This window comes from Thamnophis elegans, chromosome 2 (genome assembly GCF_009769535.1).
Source record: "Thamnophis elegans isolate rThaEle1 chromosome 2, rThaEle1.pri, whole genome shotgun sequence".
Classification (NCBI taxonomy): Eukaryota; Metazoa; Chordata; class Lepidosauria; order Squamata; family Colubridae; genus Thamnophis; species Thamnophis elegans.
This window is the reverse complement of record NC_045542.1, coordinates 75,867,533-75,889,205: the sequence shown is the minus strand read 5'-3', so window position 1 is coordinate 75,889,205 and position 21,673 is coordinate 75,867,533. Positions and strand designations below refer to the sequence as shown.

Below are 21,673 nucleotides of genomic sequence, written 5' to 3'. Positions count from 1 at the left end.
ACACAGACTAATGGATCTCAAATAACTGCAGACCAAATTATTGTTAGGTTTCTTTGTATTAAAACACCAACATCTATAAAATCATGTCTCTGTCAACACCTTTAGCTAAGACATTTTATATAGTCCAAGCAAATGAGGCGCAATGGAGATTTTAAAATTTTCCCGGATTTAGGAGATTTTAAATGACAATCCACTGAGGTAGATAGTTGTGGGAACATTGAAAGAACGATGAAAATAAGACTTGTTTTGGAATGAAGAGAATCAGGCAAATAGGAAAGAGATGAGAAAGAAAAAGTATACACAGGAAGAAGCTGTCAGTCACTGAAAGCACATTCTGTCCTGTACTGGATGATTGGGAATTGCTCTCAAGGAAAAATAAAATGTTTCATCCTTTTTCTTGTTCTAAGATCAGCAGTTCTTTCTTTCTTGTCCTGATGCCCTATTTATGTTACAGAACATAGAATGCTGGCTGTGTAGTATGACATGTAGCCAGTGGTGGGATTCAGCCAGTTCGCACCACTTCGGGAGAACCGGTTGTTAACTTTCTGAGCAGTTCGGTGAAGTTTGGTTGTTGGAAGAAATCATTAGGGTAGAGAACTGGTTGTTAAATTATTTGAATCCCACCACTGCATGTAGTGGGTTAAATACAAGGTCAGTCCAAAAGCAGCAGGAGAGAAAAGCTTTCTTTTTTCTCTGACAAGTATTTCCCCCCCCCCTGCTAGAGCAGTCCTTCCCTCCTCAATTTCCTACACACCCCTATTCCCTACTATGGGTTTAAGATATAGCTTTACTGTCATAAGCCAGGATATGGTTATTTATCTGCTGCTAAGCAGTTTCTTTCTAGGTATGGAGTTATACCACCAAAGTAGCTAGAGTGAATGTTAAACCCTTTTCTGCCACCACTGCTGCTTTCTGAAATGACTAAACTTTATCTCAACAGTGCTTTTCCAAAAGGCAACTGGACTTTGCTTTTCCCTGAAGATGTTTTGCTTTTCATCCAAGAAGCTTCTTCAGTTCTTGGATGAGAAGCAAAACATCTTCCAGGAAACGCAAAGTCCAGTTGCCTTTTGAAAAAGCACCATTGGGACAACCCTGGCCTGGATGACTGAGAATCTCCATAGACATTTGGCTAAACTTCAATTTTTAACTGAAGGATGTATCAATGCAAACACTGACTTTTACCCCAGGAGGCGAAGCTAAAGTTTTGTATATCAGCATATGATAACATATGCTATCAAAATACGATATATACTAGGATGAATATTTCCATCTTAGTTTCTCTCAGACTTCCTGTTTCCAGTTTTATTAGAACTTGTTTCATAAACTATTGTCCAAATTTAAGATAGGTGAAATGTCAGATGAACATCTTGGGTTAGGGTTAGGCCTCCTTTTCCCAATTGTTCTCTCCACCTCATTGTTCCTTGGAGTTCTCCATCAGTGATTGTCCATGGGTTTGCTGTCCACACAAAACTTCAGAAAACAAAAAAATGAGGAGCAACTTTGTTCTTCACTCCAATGTTTTTTCATTCTCCACTCCTTGCTTTTTATACAATCCACAGTTAATCAGGGATGGGCATCCTGCAGTCTTCCAGCTGTTGTTAAGACTGCCATTTTTGGTTACCCATCCTTCCTATACTTTCACACTCTAGATCAGTGGTCTCCAACCTTGGCAACTTTAAGACTTGTGGACTTCAACTCCTAGAGTTCCTCAGCCAGCTTTGCTGGCTGAGGAACTCTGGGAGTTGAAGTCCACAGGTCTTAAAGTTGCCAAGGTTGGAGGCCACTGCTCTAGATCACTGAACTTCTTTCTCCAAACTGAAAAATAACAGTTTTATTTCTATCAGTTTTGAAGTGGGATTCAGATAAAACATGCATTTTGCCATTTAAATTTAACCATGTGTATTTTCATCTGACTATTATATCTATGAATTTCTCCTGTTTCAATGAAACTACATATGTGCAAATACTGATCCATCAAGTTGCATCTAATGTGTGCAGTTTCTTTAAAGAATTACAAGCGTAAAAACGTTTTTTTTAATTGAAACAATGCAAGTTCTATATAATTCTGATTGATTGTTTTTGGAGGGATTTTTAAAATAATTGCAGGAAACAACTACACGTATTTAAAATATTTATGAAATCATCTGCACGGCACTAACTCTCGTATTAAATAAAAAAATAAATAACTCATCAAGTTCAGATTGCATCCCTTGTTCATTTACACAGCGCCAGGTGTCTCCTCAACCTCATGTTCACTGCACGTTGTTTGACATTGATTTGGTCCTGTATTTAAAAGAAAATCAGAGAGGGAGGGTGCCTTTGATCTGCAGCAGAGAATGCAGTTTTTGATCCTAATGCTAAAACAGAGTGTCTGGCCCCAGACGCTGTGTGCAAACCCTGATGATGGGAAGGGAGAAATGAAAGGAAAAGGGGGGGGGAGGGCCAGTACAGCATTCGTTGTTTCCTAAGCACTAGTTCCAAATTGCATCGTCTTTCCACTGCTCTTTGTTCTTGGCATTACAGTTTATCCCAGAAAACTCAAGGAGGAGGGAGGAGGAGAAGCAGCAGCAGCAGCTACGTCCCTCTGGGCCCCTTGGCTAAGCCCCAGGATGGGAGATCTGGACTGTGCAGCTCCAGGAATCTGCCATTTTGACCATAAAAGGGCAGGCATTTCTCCGCTCCTGCAGGGAGGATGGGAAAGGAAAAGGCAGAGCTATTTATAGTCCTTGTAAGGGTCTGGGTTTGAACTCAGGGTTAATCAGCCTGCGACTGTGGGACCTGATTGAGATCTTTCTTTGTTTTCTCATAAGCATTTGATCTGAAACCAGAAACCGTGGAGTAGAGCAGGAGACTGATAAATAGTGCTCTCTAACCCTGTTTCCTTTGACTTCTGAACTCCTGAGTTTCTAGTATAGCTTTGCAGGACATTTTGATCCTTGTATGCTAGCACACCAGTGCAGAATACACTGGGTGTACTAAACGTCAGGCCCCATAGGCAAATTATTCTTATGTGACATTTAGCGTTCAAACTGGTTGCTATTTTCTTCGAAGCGCTCCTTTTACTCATTTGACCCATGACTTTCAAACGTTCATAAACAGCAAGATTTTCTCTGGAAAAATAATATTAATTAATAAAACATGTTGCGATTGGCCCTCCGGGAGCTTAACTTTCGGTACACCCTGTATGTAGACCCAGAAGCACCTCTTCCAAGGAACAAATTGGAAGACGTAAGCTTTTGCGAGCTGCAGCAAAATTGATCAGGTGCACAGAGTGGCTACACTAAAGTAGGATTCAAAAGAGTGAGGCAGGATGGCGGCAATTCAGGAGAAGACAGGTTTGTTATTCAGATGCAGATGACATGCCTAAAAGACACACACAGGTGGAATTCAGCATGTGTGGTCATATGTAAGATTTCGAATTGCGAGTCCAATTCTTTCCTGATTATTATTTCTGAGTGCCTAAGCTTGCATTCCACAGTTGCTCTTGGCGGGAGGTGGGGAGGTTATATGTTTTGTTGCTCAGGTATCTTTGCCCATATACAAAAACTTTTGAAGCAACCTCCGGTTGTTATGACAAATTGCTAAATATGAGAATGAAGCTTGTATAGTTTCCCCCAGTAAGAATAAGACAGAATCCTGACTTCAGTTCAAATGCTAGAAATTAACTTTGGATTTAGAATGAAAGTTTATTAGGCAACAGGGCTAGAAAATATAAGCACCAGCATGCCTAATGTAAGGCTGTTATCAGGGGTGGGTTTCAGGCGGTTCGCGGTGGTCCCCGTGAACCGATTGGTCGGCGAACCCAGAAGTAAGTAACTTCCGGGAATGCCGAAGGGTCCACCCGCCCACCCGTGTTTCTTACCCGGTTTTGACGAGTTCTGCGCTTCCACGCATGCGCAGGACGCATACAGCGCCTGTGCGATCCTCCAGGAGCAGCTGGAGCATCGCACAGACGCTAGTACACATGCGTGCACTGCGCGCGTGCACGAGGACGCCGCCGGCCCCGTTCCAACCGAACCGGTTGGAATGGGGCGAGAAACTCACCCCTGGCTGTTATCTAAATTGATTAGCAACCAGTCCCAAAATAATTGGCCCTCTTAGCCCTTTAAAGTAAAAAACAATGCTAGCATGCTTCACTATGGCTCACTAAGTAACTTACTTGAGTGGGTTTACAGACATAGCAAGCCACTTGGGAGCATGGACCTTTTCTGCGAACCTTAAATGCTAACATCCCTTTCAACAAGGACCAATAGCTCAAGAGTGTGTACCTCCTTATACCCCTTCTGATTTTCCCAGCCAAACATGTTGTGTTTATACTGGGTATTCCACTGTGTCTTGGTTGTTGTTGGTTTTTTTTGCATCTCCCTATTTGGCTTTAGACCAGTGTTTCTCAACCTTGGCCACTTGAAGATGTCTGGACTTCAACTCCCAGAATTCCCCAGCCAGCATTTGCTGGCTGGGGAATTCTGGGAGTTGAAGTCCAGACATCTTCAAGTAGCCAAGGTTGAGAAACACTGCTTTAGACAGTTGTCTTGGCCTACTGTACTCTTCCTTCCGTAGCTTAGTTGGGCTGCCAGTTTTGGATCTTGATAAACTAGTCTCATTCTTTAGTCTCAGCAATATGTCATACCTCAGGATTTATTCAGGAGACAAGTGGGGGAGGCTATGACAGCATGAGGCAAATAGATTGTTTCTGTTGGATATGGTGAGTTTGCCACTTTCTAGCCTTAGCTTTCTAGCTCTTTGTCACTTTCTTGGAAGAAATAGAATTTAACCACTGTTTCTATGGAACTCCCAGGGCTGAACCTTCTTTGCACTAATCTTTGGGATTAACGTTTGAATTTGCAGAAGACTAAGGAAATGAAGAAGGAAATGGCAAATGCAAGCCACCTCCTTCTTCTGGAGCTCTGGCTTTGGGGAAGAAGAGAATTAAACAGAGGGAAATTTAACAATATGCAGTTGTACATAGAGAATAGCCACATAAATAGTCTTTCATTAATTTAATGCAAATTAAATATAAATTGTTATATTAAATTTTGCTTTGCCCTAGCTCTGTGATGGTGAACCTATGGCACACGTGCCAGAACTGGCACACAGAGCCATCTCTCTCGGCACACCAGCCGTCACCCGTTGCTCTTCCGGGTTTAAACGAGCACATGTGCACCAGCCAGCTGGCCTTCCTGTGTGCATGTGTGCCAGAAAATGGAGGACCAGGTGACCAGCGTGCATGCACACACTGGAAACTTGAAGCTCAGCTTCCTGGTGCACGCATGCGTACCGGAGAACTGCTCTTTTGGTTTTCAGCACTCCCACGTGTGATTGCCGGGGAGCTGCTCTTCCGGAGTTCCCCTGCACACGCATGGGCATGCTCCCATTTTGGCACTTGGGTGCTGAAAAGGTTCACCAACACTGTCCTAGCTAGTTCATTTTCCTGATCTTGCCTGGTGTTGGAATGTGACCTACAATATATCACTGAAAAACAGAGTATGTCCTTCAGTAGTTTTTATGTATCCTTAACCTATTCCAGTGATGGCGAATCTATGGCACGTAAAGCCATTTGGCAGGGCATGCGCGCGCTGGCCAGCTGAGTTCAGCCTTTTTTAAAGCCTTTTTTCCCAGGCTCCAGAGGCTTTATAGGAGCCTGGGGAGGGCAAAAAGAGCCTTCCTCTGCCCCCCCCTCCCCCGAGGCCCTCCAGAGACTTCATGAGCTTCCCTGAAGCCTCCCGAGCGCAAAAAAAAAAATGGCCCTACGGGCAAACCGGAAGTTTGGGAATGGATTTCCTGTTTGCCCGGATGGTTGTTTTGACAGCTCCCAAGGCTTCAGGGAAGCCTCCTAAAGGTCCCTGAAGCCTTCGAAGTGCTCAAAACGACCCTCCGAGCAAACCGGAAGTGACTTCCGGTTTGCTCAGAGGATCGTTTTGACTGCTTCAGAGGCTTCAGAGAAGGTCCCTGAAGCCTCTGGAGGGCTTCTGGGGGGTGGGGGAGGCTGTTTTCGCCCTCCACAGGCTCCTATAAAATCCCTGGAGCCTGGGGGCAAAAAAAGTATGCAAAAATGGGGGGGGGGGTCACGCCTGTAGTGCGTGCATGCGCACTGGTGGGGTCACACATTGCATTATGGGTGCGGCACGCCCGCACACGACCCCCCTGTGCTCTCCCCACTTATGGCACATGACCCAAAAAAGGTTCGTCATCGCTGACCTATTCCAATACCTATTTATGAACAATAGATCTATTCCACTATCCAAGCAATATGCAGATTTACTTGAATACCAATATTCTTCATATTCCAGCGCTGCTTCTCCCAGTCTTTGCTATCTTTTGTGACAAACAGATCACCTGACTTATTTGCTACAGGGGGAAAAAGCCAGTCTGCATATTATAAATGCACAGAGAGATATCACACAAATCAGCTCCCAGGCTACCTCTGAGGTGTTTCAATGAATGTATCCCTGAATTTGGAAAGCTGTCACTATTTCCCTAAGTGTCTTCATTTGTGCAAGAAGACTGAAATACAATGATCTTCTCTAAAGCTCTTCTGATGAGTGTGTTGGGGCTACATCTCCCATAACTTTCAGGTTATGAATACAGCTTCAACCTTAAGCTGATGGTTTAGGTTTGGGAGAAGTTGAGACAGGCCATCCAGCACTATGTTCTCTCTTCCCACGGAAACTTGCTGCAGCAGCAATTCGTGAGTTTCACAAGGCAGATGCAACGTTCTACTGAGAACAAAGGTTCTGTTTATAGTCACCATCTTGGGTGGAAAAATGAGCTTCCATCTTTCCCACAGAATGTGGAGATAACTGTAGGGCTATTTACAAACGGTCTTGAATGTCCTCAATAATTTTCCCATCCAGCATCAGAACTGGAATGACTTCCCGAGGGATGCTTCTGCTCCAAGTGCTGTAGGATGCCCAGCCGCACTCCTGTCTAAGGGAATGTGGGGACAATTCATCCATGACTTCAACTTCCCAAGGGCAGGCAGCTGAGAACTAGATTTGGGCCAGGGATCAAGGGAGTGTTTTTTTTCCCATAGAGCCTTGTGGGTCACATTCGTGGCTAGCTTTGAGGGAGGGACAGGATGGAATCAAACAGGAACAGAGAAGCAACTTAGAACTAAGGAGAAATTTCCTGACAATTAATCAGTGGAATAGCTTGCCTCCAGAAGTTGTGAATGCTCCAACACTGGACGTTTTTAAGATGTTTGATAACCATTTGTCTGAAGTGGTGAAGGGTTTCCTGCCTGAGCAGAGGGTTGGACTAGAAGATCTCCAAGGTCCCTTCCAACTCTGTTATTCTATTCTATTCTATTCTGTTCTGTTCTACTCTACTCTACCCTACCCTACCCCACCCTACCCTACCCTACCCTACCCTACCCTATTCTATTCTAAATCAGTATTTGAGCCAAATTGTGCTTTAATCTAGAACAGGCTTATATTAGCTGCTTTCTATTCAGTTTTGAAAGGAAAAAAAGGCAATTATTTGGGGTCTTTTAAATTCCACAGATCTCCCTGCTACTTATGCTCTTGGCTACCTTGTAGGTAGATAAATATGGTCTCTTTCTTTTTATTTTTCCATGGGTGGCCAGGACCAGCAAGACCTTATTTTGGTTTCACGGTTTATATTATACATTTCTGTTTAATGGGACTTTATTTTTATTTTGACAGAATTTCCACTTCAGGTGATTTAATGGGCGTGGCATCTGCATGCAAGGAGCAAGAGCAAAGGAAACATGTTAGTTCCATGTACAATCCCTTGTGTCCATTACAAAGCTACTTATTGTCACTTTGTAGTATGAGATGGACAGTACTGTTTGGTGTCCCAGTTAAGGAGCCGGACTAGAAACCTGGAAGCTATGAGTTCTGATCCTGCCTTAGGCACTTTTTATTATTTCACTGTTTTCCTCAGCCCAAAATCATCTCACAGGGTTATTGTTGTAGGGAAAATAGGAGGAGGATCGAGTATCGTGTAGGTTCAGCACCTTGATTTATCTATAAAAAATAATAAAGGTGGGATACCAATAATAAAACAAAAGTAAAAATATATAAATTTAATAAATAGATAAATTAATAAATAAAATGACTACTGGGTAACACCAAAGAAATACAGAGAATTCTAAATCTTTGGTGCTATATTTGGTGTTCACCCGGATTTTCCAAGCCTTTGTTGGTTTGTTGGTTTATTGGATTTATACTCTACCATAGTCAATATACACTCAGCAACTTACAATGAATACAATAAAATAACAATTTAAATAATATAGGGAATCAGTGTTAAGTGCAATAACTAAATAAGAGAGAGTGAAATAAAGAGGTACAAGAATTTCAATGAATCACTTTTCAAATGAACTAATTTTAGTTTGCATGATCATGAAAATGCTTTCTGAATTAGTCATTTTTAGTAGTTTCCTAAAGGTCAGGGAGGGAGGGTGGGAGGGAGGGAACAGATCCCATTTTTCAAAGCAATGGAGTTGCTAAAAATTAGTATAGCATTCCATGCCTTCTAGAATATAGAATCACTCTTGGATGTTTTCGTACAAAATCTGGTAAATTGAGCCAATCTATTAGCTCAACTCGACTCGAAGGGGATTATGGTTCAATATCAGCATTTTAAACCATGCATGGAAAATCAACAATCAGTGCCAAGCCTGCAGCATGGAGGTTACATGTTCCAAATGTTGGGAAGTAGTAACTTACCTGATCCAATACAATCTGGATGAATGGTAGTTTCCAAGTATTCTTCAAATGTAGTCCCATGTAAATCAATAATCCAACCAAGTGGTGATGGCACTTGAATGAATTACTGTAGCTAGGTCCTCTTGCACCAAGTAGCGTTGAAAAAGGTGCACCAGCTAAAGCTGGGCAAATGTTCTCCAAGTTATGTCCTTCACCTGCAGTTCAAACAGGAACAAACAGAGCACCCAATTGTGAACATGGTCTTTCAAGGTCAGTGCCTGTCCATCAATAGATAATCTTAGTGTCAGCAGAGATCCCCAATATGTAAACAATGCTTCTACCTTATTAGGTTTCTGTGCTCATCCGTTCTCTTCCATCCAGACCTTTCAATCCTCCAAGCACAGGGACAGGATGTTGACAGCAACTCCCTTATGGTATGGGGTGATGAGATAAACTTGGGCGTCATAAACCTTTTGATGATGCCACACCCCAAAGTTTTGGATGACTTTATCCAATGGCTTCATATGGTTACATCCGCCTGCTGTATATTGGGGCAGTAACACCATTTCGCTGTCACAGCATAAAAGGAACAGATCAATTCCTTCCTGCCAAAGTAGCCCTTTTTCTTTGAAAAGCAATTCTTTCTTGGGGGAGGGATGAGAATTATGCATTAAGGAAGCCATTCTGAGGGAGGGGGGAAAGAAACCAACATTGCTCAGAAAACAAACGGACTCACAATGTCCCTGGATTCATTTTATCAGCAAATCTTTAGTACAGACTCTGTTGGTAATACTTTGTATGGGACCAAAAGTACCAGTTACTCAAGGAAAGAGAAGGAAAGGGAGAGATAGCAAGTCTAATAGTTCATTCCATCTTGTGTTTCACATCACAATCATACATTTACAAGTACTGAGTTTAAGGAGGCTTATTTCTAAATATGTGACCATAGTCTGAAAATTCATATAAATTGAAGCTTTGCATATATGGACCAGCTAATTGTCCAGAAACCAATGTGTTTGTAGACTTCACTCATATTACTGTGGAGAATTTTGGGGCTTTATTGATGATTTGTACTATGTATTATGTTAATATTTTGAAATATCTATGCCTTTCAGTTACTATCCTGTTACAAATAAATAAAGTTTTTACATTGAGAGAGGCAATATGTGTTGTAGTGGTAAGTACTATAGAAAGCAATAGGGAGATATTTCTTCCTTGCTTGCTTAGTACATTTCCAGTGGGATGGGACATATGCTCATTCATGTAGATTTGATGGGTTTATGTCCTGATCGATAGAGGTAATGATTGATTTGTTTAAAGGACTAAAAATTGGGAATAGAACTGGCCCAACCTTCTAGACCTCAAAAGTACTTGAAAGAAGTAGTTCCTTGCCTACTTGTCACCACAATTCAGGCATTTATATGAAACTGATGAGAGGGTGACCAATTACCTTACATATACCCTGTTTCCCTGAAAATAAGACATCCCTGGATAATAAGCCCAATCGGGTTTTTGAGCTCATGCACTAAAATAAGCCCTCCCCAAAAAATAAGCCCTCCCTTAAAATATTGCAACACAGCAGCAGCCATGAAGTGACCACACTCGCCACTTCCTGCACTTGCAAAAATAATAAGACCTCCCTGAAAATAAGGCCAAGCACTTATTTCAGGGGTCAAAAGAAAATAAGACCCTGCCTTATTTTTGGGAAACATGGTATGTTAACAACATTTTCTCCCACAACTTCCCACAGATCTTCCCAAAGTCTTGAATTGCCCTTTAATGTGATGTTGCTTTTTAAAAATAAATAAATAATCCAACATTGTCAATAGCCATAGAATTTCCAGGTTGACTGTATTAATATGAAGACTGTCTAGTTGGCAATATTCAGAACAAGGAAAGAAATGGTGATTGATGTATGGGAAGGTAGTCCTTTTCCGATTCTTGGTGATTGACAGTTCTTTTCTCTGTTTCTTACAGGAAGGGCTCTGACATGTGAATGAGAGGCAGAAGCGTTGTGGAGAAGAGTGGAGAGTCAGCCTTCAAAGGAACAGAAACAGAGGAGCAGAAAACAAGTTCCAGTTTACCTATACACAGTGGGGAGACTTCGACTGTTGTTTGCTCAAAACGTTACTTTCGTTCAGTCATTTTTACTTCGTATCTTTCAATATGACATGAAGTCAGGATATCATTGTTCATAGGCTAGCTATTGAGATGCAAGAGGTATAATACTGATCTTGTTCCCGGACATTATTTTTATTTTTGCTTGTTTTTTTGTATGCTGCTCATATGAACACCAACAAATCCCTCCATTGACTCATGCTGAACTCATACTTTAATATATAGATACACATATTCAGCACAGTCCATCTTATATGAGCAGCTTTGTAATAATTGTTTGAGCGTGGTATAATAAATATCCTGCTGAGCTCAAACTAAAAATTTGAACCAGATCCCAGAGGTGGGGTGGGATGGGGGAAATGCTGTAACCAGTTATTTCCTGGTTTATAAGCTTCCTTCTTTCCTAGGCATACCTTCCTAGCAGAAGACTTTTAAGTAGGATGATCTGACTGTAGTCTGAGGTGAGCTTTCTTCTGCCTGCTTCTGTCCTGGACCCTTTGGCCCAATTCAACTGAAGGATCCCAGTTCAGAAGATGGTTTAAGCCTTCAGCTAAATAGAAACTTTTCTCAGGTTCACAGTGATTTTCACACAGGGCTTTCTCTCTCACATTTCATTGAGTCCCATCAACGTCCACATCCACCTCACATCATAGTTATGTGAATCAGCCAACTTAACCAGGTTTTTAGGTCAGCTACCTGTGTGGCTGTAGCAGATGACTTTCCTAAAAATCACCATTGCATCTGATCCCACTGTATCAGTATCAGAACCAACTTCTTTCGTTGTAATAGATTTGTCTAAAGCAATGTTTTTTTTCTCAACTCCAACAACCTTAAGGTGTGGATTTCAACTCCCAGAATTCCTCAGCTTGCTCTAAAGCAACCTCTCCCTGCTGTAGTTTCCAAGTGTTCTGTGGTAGAACTGCCATAAACTCAAGCCTACAACCAAGTTGCCTAGGCATTTGAAGTCCTAATACATCCAAAGGATCCCTGATTGAGGAAGGCTGCCATAACCAATTCTGGGAATTAACCTTTTCAAAGTTCCCTGCCACATCCCATATAATGTCTCCCTCTATCCCTAGTCAATGGCCTGGTTTACACAGAGAACTAAGACATAACATTCTTCATTGGTTGGTTTTTGACACCGCATGACATATTAACTTTTTTCAACTGGACTTTCTTGTATTTTCTTTGAAGACTTTTCAATTCTCATCCAAGAAGCTCCTTCAGCTCTGACTGGATACTGGGGAATAGGTGGTTTTATATTCCTTGCAGACAGCTGGTCATTTGCATTGTTTTAGAGAGTTGTTGAGGCCACTTAGAGATTTATGTGTTCTCAGGATGACCTGAGTAGATACCTAACCTAAAATCTTCATATGAACATGACATATGAACCTTATGTCTTAGCAGTGCATGTGGATTCTGACTTGTTCAATAATACTGACATCCAAATTTACTTGTTTTATATAGGGATGCAGCCCATCGCTTTTTCTTCCATTATAGAAATGGAAGAAAAAGCGATGGGCTACATCTCTATATAAAATATGTAAACTTCTCTCTCCTCCATTATAGAAATGGAAGTTCCTAGAGCTCCAAGAGGAAAGGCAGTGATACTGAGTCAATTCAGATCTGCAGTGTAAGTAACATCATAGCCATAGTGCAAAACACAGCTCTATGTACATAAACTTGGCCTGTTAAGCGATCATATGTCTCCTTAGGCAAACACCGATTTATAAACATTATGGTTTAGGAGGCTTAAATTAAAAAAGAAGAAGTCTGTTTGAACAATGGTATAATGTCCTTTGGTTTCCCTTTGAGCTCACTGAAGCTCATTCCGAAATTTGCCTATTATTTTTCATTCATCAATCCAAATTTATTCTCAGTTTGAATATAATACATTTGGCAAGCTTCCTGAAACAAAGACCTTGCCATTTGAGGTTGTGATCTATAATTTCCAAATGGTTACCTGTCTTGAATCTGTCAATCTGTCCAATCTAACTATGGATTTAGAACTTAGAGAGGCTCAGCTACAGCAAAAGTGAATGCAGAGCTACTGAGGATTTTATTGTTGATAATATGAGAAAATGAGGATACGATTGTTGATAATATGAGGAAAGTGCATCAGCATATACAGGAGTACATATTACACTGTGAAATTAGGGTATCTGGAAAGTTTCTAAATCTCAGCAGGGCTTCTAACACAAAGTCTATTGCTGCTGATATCTTAACCAGCTCTGCCTTTCAGGGTCTGAAAAATGCTACAAAAACCTCTGTGCCATTTTTTTTCCTTCTCTTCCTTGTTCCCCCATTTCGCTAAACAAATGTGATAGCTGGGAAGTGGGGGAGAGAAGAAACAAGTTTCTTGTTCGTTTTGGAGGGTTGCTGCATCTCTGCTTGAAGCTGGCTTCACAGATTACCTGTGCTATAGTTAGCTTCTACCTCTCTCTCCATCTTTCGTGGCACAATGCTCACCTCTCGCTGTGTTGATGGAGGAAGCTGCTGAGGATGCTGCTGCGATCCAAGAGCTTCCGAGGACCAAGCCTAGAGCAGAGAGAGAAAAGAGAGGCTGCCAAACAGCCGGAATGGAGCTGCAGCCCCTGCAGCTGCCATCTGCTTCTTGTCAAGTTGTTGTGAAGTGCTTGTTCCTGATGACGGAGGTTGCTGGATAGCAATGTGGGGATGCGGTTATGACAGATACTCTGTTTACCATACTTCAAGCCCTAGTCAGGCTGACACAGGATGTTAGCTTTTCCCTGGAAAAAAAAAAGTGTTGCTTGATCTTATGTTCACCTCTTCATTCGGTGCATACAATCAAATCCTCCATTTCTGGGTCGATCTGTATGTAGAAAAGTCAAAGAAACTGAAATGAATTCCCAGGTCATGGTTGTCTCTCTCAGTCAGCCTCACCCAAGAGATGAGAAGATTGTAACATTAATTCCCTCAGCGCCTCCTGGGTCTGACCTGTATATGGAATTGCATCTATTCCTTGCTTCCAAACCCAATGCGTATTATTGGAACATATAGGTCAGGGAATAGCTAAACCATAGTTTTGTTTATATGGCTATGGAATTCAACTTTAAGCAGACAAACATCAAGCCGATTGTCCCACATCTGACTTATTTCAGCATTGCCAAGCACAGCTAATCTAACATTCGCATAGTGGCTGAAATGTTTCTTTAAGCACACTGTTCGATCAGCCACTACACTTACTCTGAGCGCAGCTACAATTTGTTTCCACTTTATGAAGGCCAGGAAGAGTCTAGGTAGAAAATGCATATATAACTCTGTCACACGCCAAAAGCAACACTTTTGCAATCACAACTGCAAACATTCATAAACACCACCAAAACTGATACCGAAAAGGAAAGAAGCCTACATCCTTGTTACCGCCTTGGCAGAATTTCCACCGATCTCAATTTCAGTGTTGAGAAATACTCATAAGTTCAAAAGCAATCTCTGTTTATTCTGAGCATCAACAATGCCTGGTCAAACATCCTGTTATTGTTGGGTACATGCTCATAAAATGGAATTGTTGTAGAGCAACAGATTTAGAGAACTTTCCCAACTATTATCTGCCTTCTATATAGTTTTCTTCAATTATATTTATTTATTTATTGTATTTAAAAAAAAAAAAAACAAGAAGACAATTGTAGCTACCATTAGAGGGTTAGGCTTAGTAAAGTTTCCCAAGATCATCCAGACATGGTTTCCTGGCTACAGGAAGATCTGAATGTGGATCTTCTTGAATTAAATTAGATATGCTAATCATCCTGACACCATGCTGTTATTTTTAAAGTGAGACAACTTTCTGTAAATACATCTGAAATGTGCCTTGGCACCTATACAGATACTGCCTTGGCCAATAAGCACTTTCCATACTTCTAATTTTGTCATCTAACTTCCTACAAGGAAAATCCTGCAAAAATGTCCAATCATTGTATTAAAAACGTATTTCTTACAGCAAAAGCCCCATAAAAACCCTCTACTTCAACTCTTGATTTTTAACAAGTGATTGGTGCCTGCTTTGAATAACTGGTCTGGAGAATCCTTTGCAAAACTCAGGTCTTCCAGGGAAGATGCTCAGGAAGCAACTTGATGGGGTGGGGGTGGGGGGAAGTACTATGAAAAAAAAAGGTGCTAGAAAATTAAGGTCGCTCCAAATTCTCTTATTTCTCTTCTCGGTGACTTCCTAACCTCTCCGCGACAGCTCTTGTGAGAGAAAGAGGCTTCCAGGATGGACAGTTTTATGACTTCGATGTCTCCCAGCCCAAGGTGCAGTGCTGCATCTCTGGTCAGTTGTGAGTCTGAGATGAAGCACTGTAGCTCAGGAAGGGTGAAACAAAGCCACAGAAAGAAAAGGACCAGCCCTGCTTTCCTGTGTTCAAAGCAACCAGAGGTAAGAATCCGGGCAGGTATGATCCAGGAGGTGACAATTCCACAAGGTTGAAGAAGAGCATGGAGAAAATGACAGATTGCAGAGAATGCTACAAATACCGAAGCCAATTCTGTCTGGGCAGGCTTCATGGGGGGGGGGGGGGAGATACCGCAAGACAACTGGCCTTCTGGTTTGGGAGGGCGTGAAGTTCCCCCAAACGGACTCTTGTTCTGAACAGAGCCAAGGAGGGTTTCTCAAATCATTCATATTTTGAAAAAGAAATCTCAGTGTGGGAATCAGTGGCCTCTTACCGTTTCTACCAAATCACCTTCTCACTGCTGCCACCCAGAGGAAATGGACACCGAAGGAAACACCTATTGTGCAGCAGACGGGGAAGGAGTGAATTAAGAGAAAATTCCAGATCGGAGCCCAATCTCACTATGTCCTCGGGGTCCAGTTTTCCCAGGAATCCCTTAGAAGATAAGATGGGGATTCCTGGAAATACTGTTCTTGGGGTCATGGCTTAGCAACCGATACAACTGTTCACTTTTATCACATCAGAGGGAGCCGTACAAGCAACCAGAGTGTCAATGGGAATAGAAAAACAAGATCTTTGAAAGACCTTCGACACACATCCATTTTTATTTTCTTAGCTTTCCAAAGGTTAACGAACCTGATCAAAAATTGTACAGGGATCCTCTCAAACCTATAATTTCTTTTGGAGATGAAGGCCGCAGACTCTGAATGAAGTACTTCTGATTTCATTTTATTTACATTTTAACTGGAAATAAAATTACCATTTAAATTACATTTTACGGTATGAATCTTACTATTGAAATTCTTCCTCTCATTCTCAACAGTCCCATCATTGCCATTAATGGATAATAGGCAGCACCTAATCCCTTCCGTGAAGGTTTCTGTGTCAATAAAGCTTAAAACTTGTTTTTTTTTGAAACACTACGCTTATGAGTGAACTTGCTTCACAATTATTCATTTGAACTGAACTGATATGGAAGAAATAAAATGTTGCACATTTTGGCCTTGCAATGAAACAAACGAATAAAAAGTGTGCATGAGTGTAGTTGTGCACTAGATGTATCCGAATGGTCCCGATGAGTTGTTACAAAACAGAGAGCCAGATAAGACCAGCGAGTCTTTGCTGACAAGGCAATTCAGACCACTGACTCAGCACCAACAGCCATGTGGGGGGGGGGGGTGTAGCCATTCAGACTTTGATAGAAGGATTATATGCCTCATTTGAAGGAAAACATACTGCTCTTTATGAACTGGTCAGTGGGTATCAACCCTCTGCATTTGAGTCAGATGATCATTAGACCTGATTGGTTTAAACCTAACTTCATAATAGCCTTAATGAGTGAGTTCTTAATTGAGAAATAAATATTGTGCATTTCACAATGCCAGGATTCTCAAAGGATAGCTTATTTTAATTTTTTTTTAAAAAAAAGATACTAATTTTGTGCGGCCTCTATACACACAGTTTATATGTAAGGCACACAAAGGGATGGTGCACAGGTTCTACTGACTATTCTAGATTGCCTCCATTTCACATGTTCTACCTCCTCCATCCTGTTTCATGAATCCTGACTCCATCCAACATATAACTAAAAAGCAGCTGGACAACATTAAGTCCCGGCATTGCAAGTTACTTCTGTTTGAACACAAAATCTCACTTCCTTTAAAAACAGGTTTGGATAAATTGGAAAGAACAAATATTAAGAACTATCTAGGTCAGGGGTGTCAAACTCATATTGTCATGGCGGCATCATGTGACATATTGGGACTTTCTCTTCACTAAACCAGGCATGGGTGTGGCCAGTGAGTGACGCATCCGGGAGTTTGACAGTCCTGATCTAAGTGATATGTAATGATAGTCATACAACCCCGAATCAGAAACAAGCCCACTCTCTTTCAGCTTAGTGCCTTGTGCAAATCCAACACAAAATATTGATTCAATTGAAGAAATAGAATAAGGGTGCAAGTTGTACAGAAGTAGAAATTGTGCGCTGCCCCAGAGTTGCCTTTGGTGAGCCAGGTAGGTATATGGATTTGTTGCAAAAATAAATAGCTTACAATGATAATTACTTTAGTTTGGGGATCTTTTCAGATCCATAGGTCAGGTGACTCTTCAGTAAACGTACCGACAAGACACCAATATTTGCCTAGCCAAGGTAAGATGAGTAGAAAAAAGAACATATCCAATTGAAATCCAATGTGGAGCAATGGATTAGAAACCTCTAGAGCAGTTGAGCATTATTCCATTCTCAAAGCCTAGCCTCCCTTTCCTTCAACCAAAAGGGTGGTTAGACCAGCGTAATACAGAATCACTTCCCATGACTTTGACACTCTACTACAGCTATTGATTAAGACTCAAATTCATTCCTAACAATAAGTCATGGTGGCTACATTCATGTATCTTTGCTCATTTAAATGGAAACCATTTTAGCACAACACGTGAATCCAATCAGCACGTATTTAACACATTTAATAGATTAACAGAATTGGAAGGGACCTTTTAGGTCATCTAGTCCAACACCACCAACACCCTGCTCAAGCAGGAGACCCTACACCATTTCTGACAAATAAGCAGTCCAATCTCTTCTTGATCTCAAGTGATGCCTGATATATGATACATATGCCTGACACTATCGTCAACCCTTCAGAAGGTGACAGCAGCATGCTACAAATCTATATCGGTCAGAAAAATAATAACCAAGAAAATTTCCAAGAAAAATAGAGAGGGCCTCAGAGCAATTTAGGTGATAAAGTCAAGCGTGGGCTGGAGAGCATGGGAAGATCAAAGAAAAAAAAACAGTGAATGGAACAGAGTTTTGGGGGGGGGATTTGAGGGGGAGAGGACAGGAGAGAGAGGTAGAGAGAGAGACGTCCCCGAAAAAAATACAGATTCGGATGCAAGCATTCATCGTAGGTATAATCTATGCAGGGAACTGGGTGGGATTCTCTTCTCATATGTTTATTTCTGTAATTGAAGGGATTCTGCAAAGGCACCACGGGAGCAGCAGAGGGCGCTGCTGGCTTGCGCTGCTCAGATTTATGGCCACCTTATATATTGGCGGAAAATCTGCAATCAACGCGCGCTTCGAGAAAGGGGCAGGAACCGTATCAGAGGCTGTTATTATTTGAAAATAGTAATAATACGTTGCCTTTGTACCTCCTCTGCGTGCGGTACGAAAGGCGGCCTCCCTGCTGCTGTGGAATCCTTTGATCCTGCAAAGACGAGGCGGCCCTTCCCTCCCCGATACGGGAGTCGTCAGCTTGGGCAACGCGTGGCGTGGATTGCAGTTTGCATTGGGTATAATTTGCGCACGGAATTTCTCAGCCCAGAGCAACCCAACTCCGCCCCGCTAGTCAGCCGCGAGTTCATCGGCAGCACCGCGACGTTTTGCAAGGCGTGTATTGCTTCAGAGCGCAACAGAGTCTCGCAATGCTGGGCTGTCATTTCCCGTCCCTCACAATCCCTCGTGGCGTTGCGGGGTGGCGATTCTTTTGTAGGAGGGGAAAAATCCGCTCTAAGGTACCCCAAAATACCCCACTCCCCGCCATCAATAGGCTGTTATTGCCATTTTGCAAAGGTAGATAACGCTGCTTTTTCTACTCCCCTGCCTAATTCAAAGCAACTTGGCTTTGCCAGAAGAGAACTGGGCATATACAATCCTCGATTACAATTCATTTAATGACTGTTTCAAAGTTACAACAGCACTGAAAAAAAATGACTTAGGATAGTTTTTTCAGTTAACCTTTCCGGCATCCCCATGATCACAATTCAGATGCTTGCCAACTGGCCCATACTTACGACGTGCCATGGGATCACCTTTTACGACCTTCTGACAAGCAAAGTCAGATTTGCGTAACAGCTGGATTACTAATTTAACCAACTACAGTGATCCGCTTAACTGAGGCAAGAAAGGTAGTAAAATCCATGTAACAGATGTCTCACTTAACAGAAATTTTGGGCTCAGTTATGGTCATAACACGAGGACTACCTATATTTGATACGGAGGCAATTCATAGACTTCAACCAAACTCTCAGTCTTCCTGGAGACTTTGGGCCTTCTTTTTTTTAGTAATAATCTTTTTTATTTTAAACACATAAATACATCAACAAAAACAAACACATAACTTAAAAACAACATAGGAACAATAAGTTCCATCGTATATCATATAGCAGTTCCGAATCGGTTTCTTTGCAGTTAGTGTTTTCCCTACTATACATTTCTATCTTTCATTCATAATCTCCTTATTCGTTATCCATTTGTATGTACATTTCTAATTTGACTCTATTCAAGGCACCACCTTACAACATCTGGACCTTTCCAGATGCTTTTTCCACAGCACCCATCATTCCCAGCAAGGCTAGCTATTCCTGTGTCTCTCGCCCTTTCATTTGATCATGATCAAATAGAGCTGGCGCTGCAAGGATAGGCCTTGTGACTCACTCCCCGGAAACCCCGGCTGAGCCTTAGAGCCAGTACTGGTTGAGCTGGTTCCTGAGGCTATCTGAACCAGCCCACAGACTCCAGAGCTTTGTAAGGGAGCAACAACAACAACAACAACAAAAAAATACAGCGTTCCAGCCCAACCCTTCAGCATTTTATGTATACCTATTTTAAACCCAAAGGAAGCAGGAAGAATTCATCCCCCCCAAAAATAATTTTATTAATGAAGTTGGGATAATGTAGTAGGAAAAGGTATATGTGCTTGCCTATCCCCCAGCAGAAATCTTGTACATAATTTCCTAAACTCCCCTAAATAAATAGTTGGCATTACTTATGAATAATGAATAATAATAACTGAATAATCGTGATTATTACCTCCCGGGTTTTACTCTGGGCTCAGTTTCCTGGTTTCCTGATAATACTGTCAACCACCTATCTTCTAGAGGGATACCTTATCCTGGAATCCTCCTCTTTCGTGGCACGACAAAACCGCGCTCGACTAAAGCGCGCCCGATTAAACCGCGTCACTGATGTCATCAACAGGGCGACAACAGCGAGCGCGGAGAAAGAAGGGTGCTTTAAATAGTGCTTTGAAAGCAAGCCGATTCAACTTAAGGTAAGGGTTAGGTTTAGGGTTAGGTTAAGGGTTAGGGTTAGGGTTAGGTTAAGGGTTAGGGTTAGGTTTAGGGTTAGGTTAAGGGTTAGGTTAAGGGTTAGGGTTAGGGTTAACTACAGCCTAGTTGCCTTATTGGCCAACATAAGGAGAAAAGATTATTAATACAATAAATTATGTAGCTCCACCACTTTATCTCCTATAACTTTGGGGTGTATGACTAGGAAACCAGCTCTTTTCTTTGGGGGGGGGGGATTGTTAGTCAATATCATATAGCTATAGATAAATAAAACTTCATTAAATTAAAAAAAGAATATAAAAATTCTCTTTGAATTTTAGATCGTCGTATGTAGAAACAGTAGTGGAAGAAATTAAAATACAGTACTTCTAAAGTTACAGAGAACACCTTAAAGGAATCTCTCATAGACTGCTGTGAAGAAAATATAAATTTACGACAGATCACAAGAGGAAATGAATGACTAATAAATGGAGATTCTGCTACAAAGAGATTCTAAAATGCATCAAACATACACTAACCAGTCTTGCATATATTAAATAAAGATCAGAGACAAATAAAAAAAAAAAGCTTAACCAGCACACAAAAAGGAATGAAAGACTTTGGTACAATGCTAAGTAGGCATTTTTCCTATGTTTGTCTAATTGTAGACATCGTAGGAGGAGAGCCAGGTAAGATTATAGTAACAAAAAAGCAGGATATAAATAATAATAATAATTAATAATCACAATAATCCAAGAGGACAGTGGTGACACCTTTTCTGACTAACCAATTGCATTAAAAGACGAGCTTTCATGAACCATTGCAACAGTACTGACAGTTCCTTTGAATCAGAAATTCTTTTTTAATTCAGTCTTTCCTGTAACTTCCTGTTTGGTTTTCTGGAAATTCCAAACTTCAATCTGAGGCTGAAGTGAGATAGTCTCAGTTCTCCCAGCCTAGCAAACGTTTCTTCCTTTCCATCAGTGATGACTCCCAGACAAAAGCGTTTTCCTCTAGACAAGGAAGGGTTGAACTTCCTTTCCTGCCTATGTAATCAGCAACATGTCCCAATTAAGTAGATGCCTGTGTTGGGAGCTGACAGTCGGGAACCCTACAAAGAGATTGGTTTCATGACAGCATTCAGACTCCAAGCAAGTCCTGGTCCATATTGGAATGGGACTCATGGGGCCATAGCAGGGGTGGGATTCAAAAATTTCAGCAACAGGTTCTCTGCCCGGTTGCTGGGTGGGCGTGGCCATTGTGAGCATGGCCTAGCTGACCTCTTGCACCATGGTGGGCGGGGGCATTTTCGCCCTCCCCAGGCTCCGAAGGCTTTCCTTGAGCCTCTGGGAGGGCAAAAACTGCTTCCCCCACGCTCGGGAGGCCTCTGGAGGAACTTCTGGGAGGCCCATTTTTCCCCCTCCC

General features: G+C 41.7%; 1 long non-coding RNA gene across 3 annotated transcripts in view; it reads right to left on the bottom strand.

Moving 5' to 3' along the window:
- The window catches only part of LOC116503807, a 70,998-nt gene that overhangs the window by 24,899 nt on the left and 24,426 nt on the right, over window positions 1-21,673 (bottom strand). The window contains exons 1-5 of one of the 3 annotated variants that reach the window (XR_004254746.1): window positions 18,353-18,548; window positions 13,260-13,623; window positions 9,014-9,242; window positions 8,694-8,887; window positions 1,740-2,681 (exon numbers count right to left, since the gene is read on the bottom strand). This is a non-coding gene — a long non-coding RNA (uncharacterized LOC116503807). Of the gene's footprint in view, window positions 1-1,739; window positions 2,682-8,693; window positions 8,888-9,013; window positions 9,243-13,259; window positions 13,624-18,352; window positions 18,549-21,673 lie in introns of those variants that run through there. The other 2 variants (XR_004254745.1, XR_004254747.1) reach the window with 2 other exon arrangements.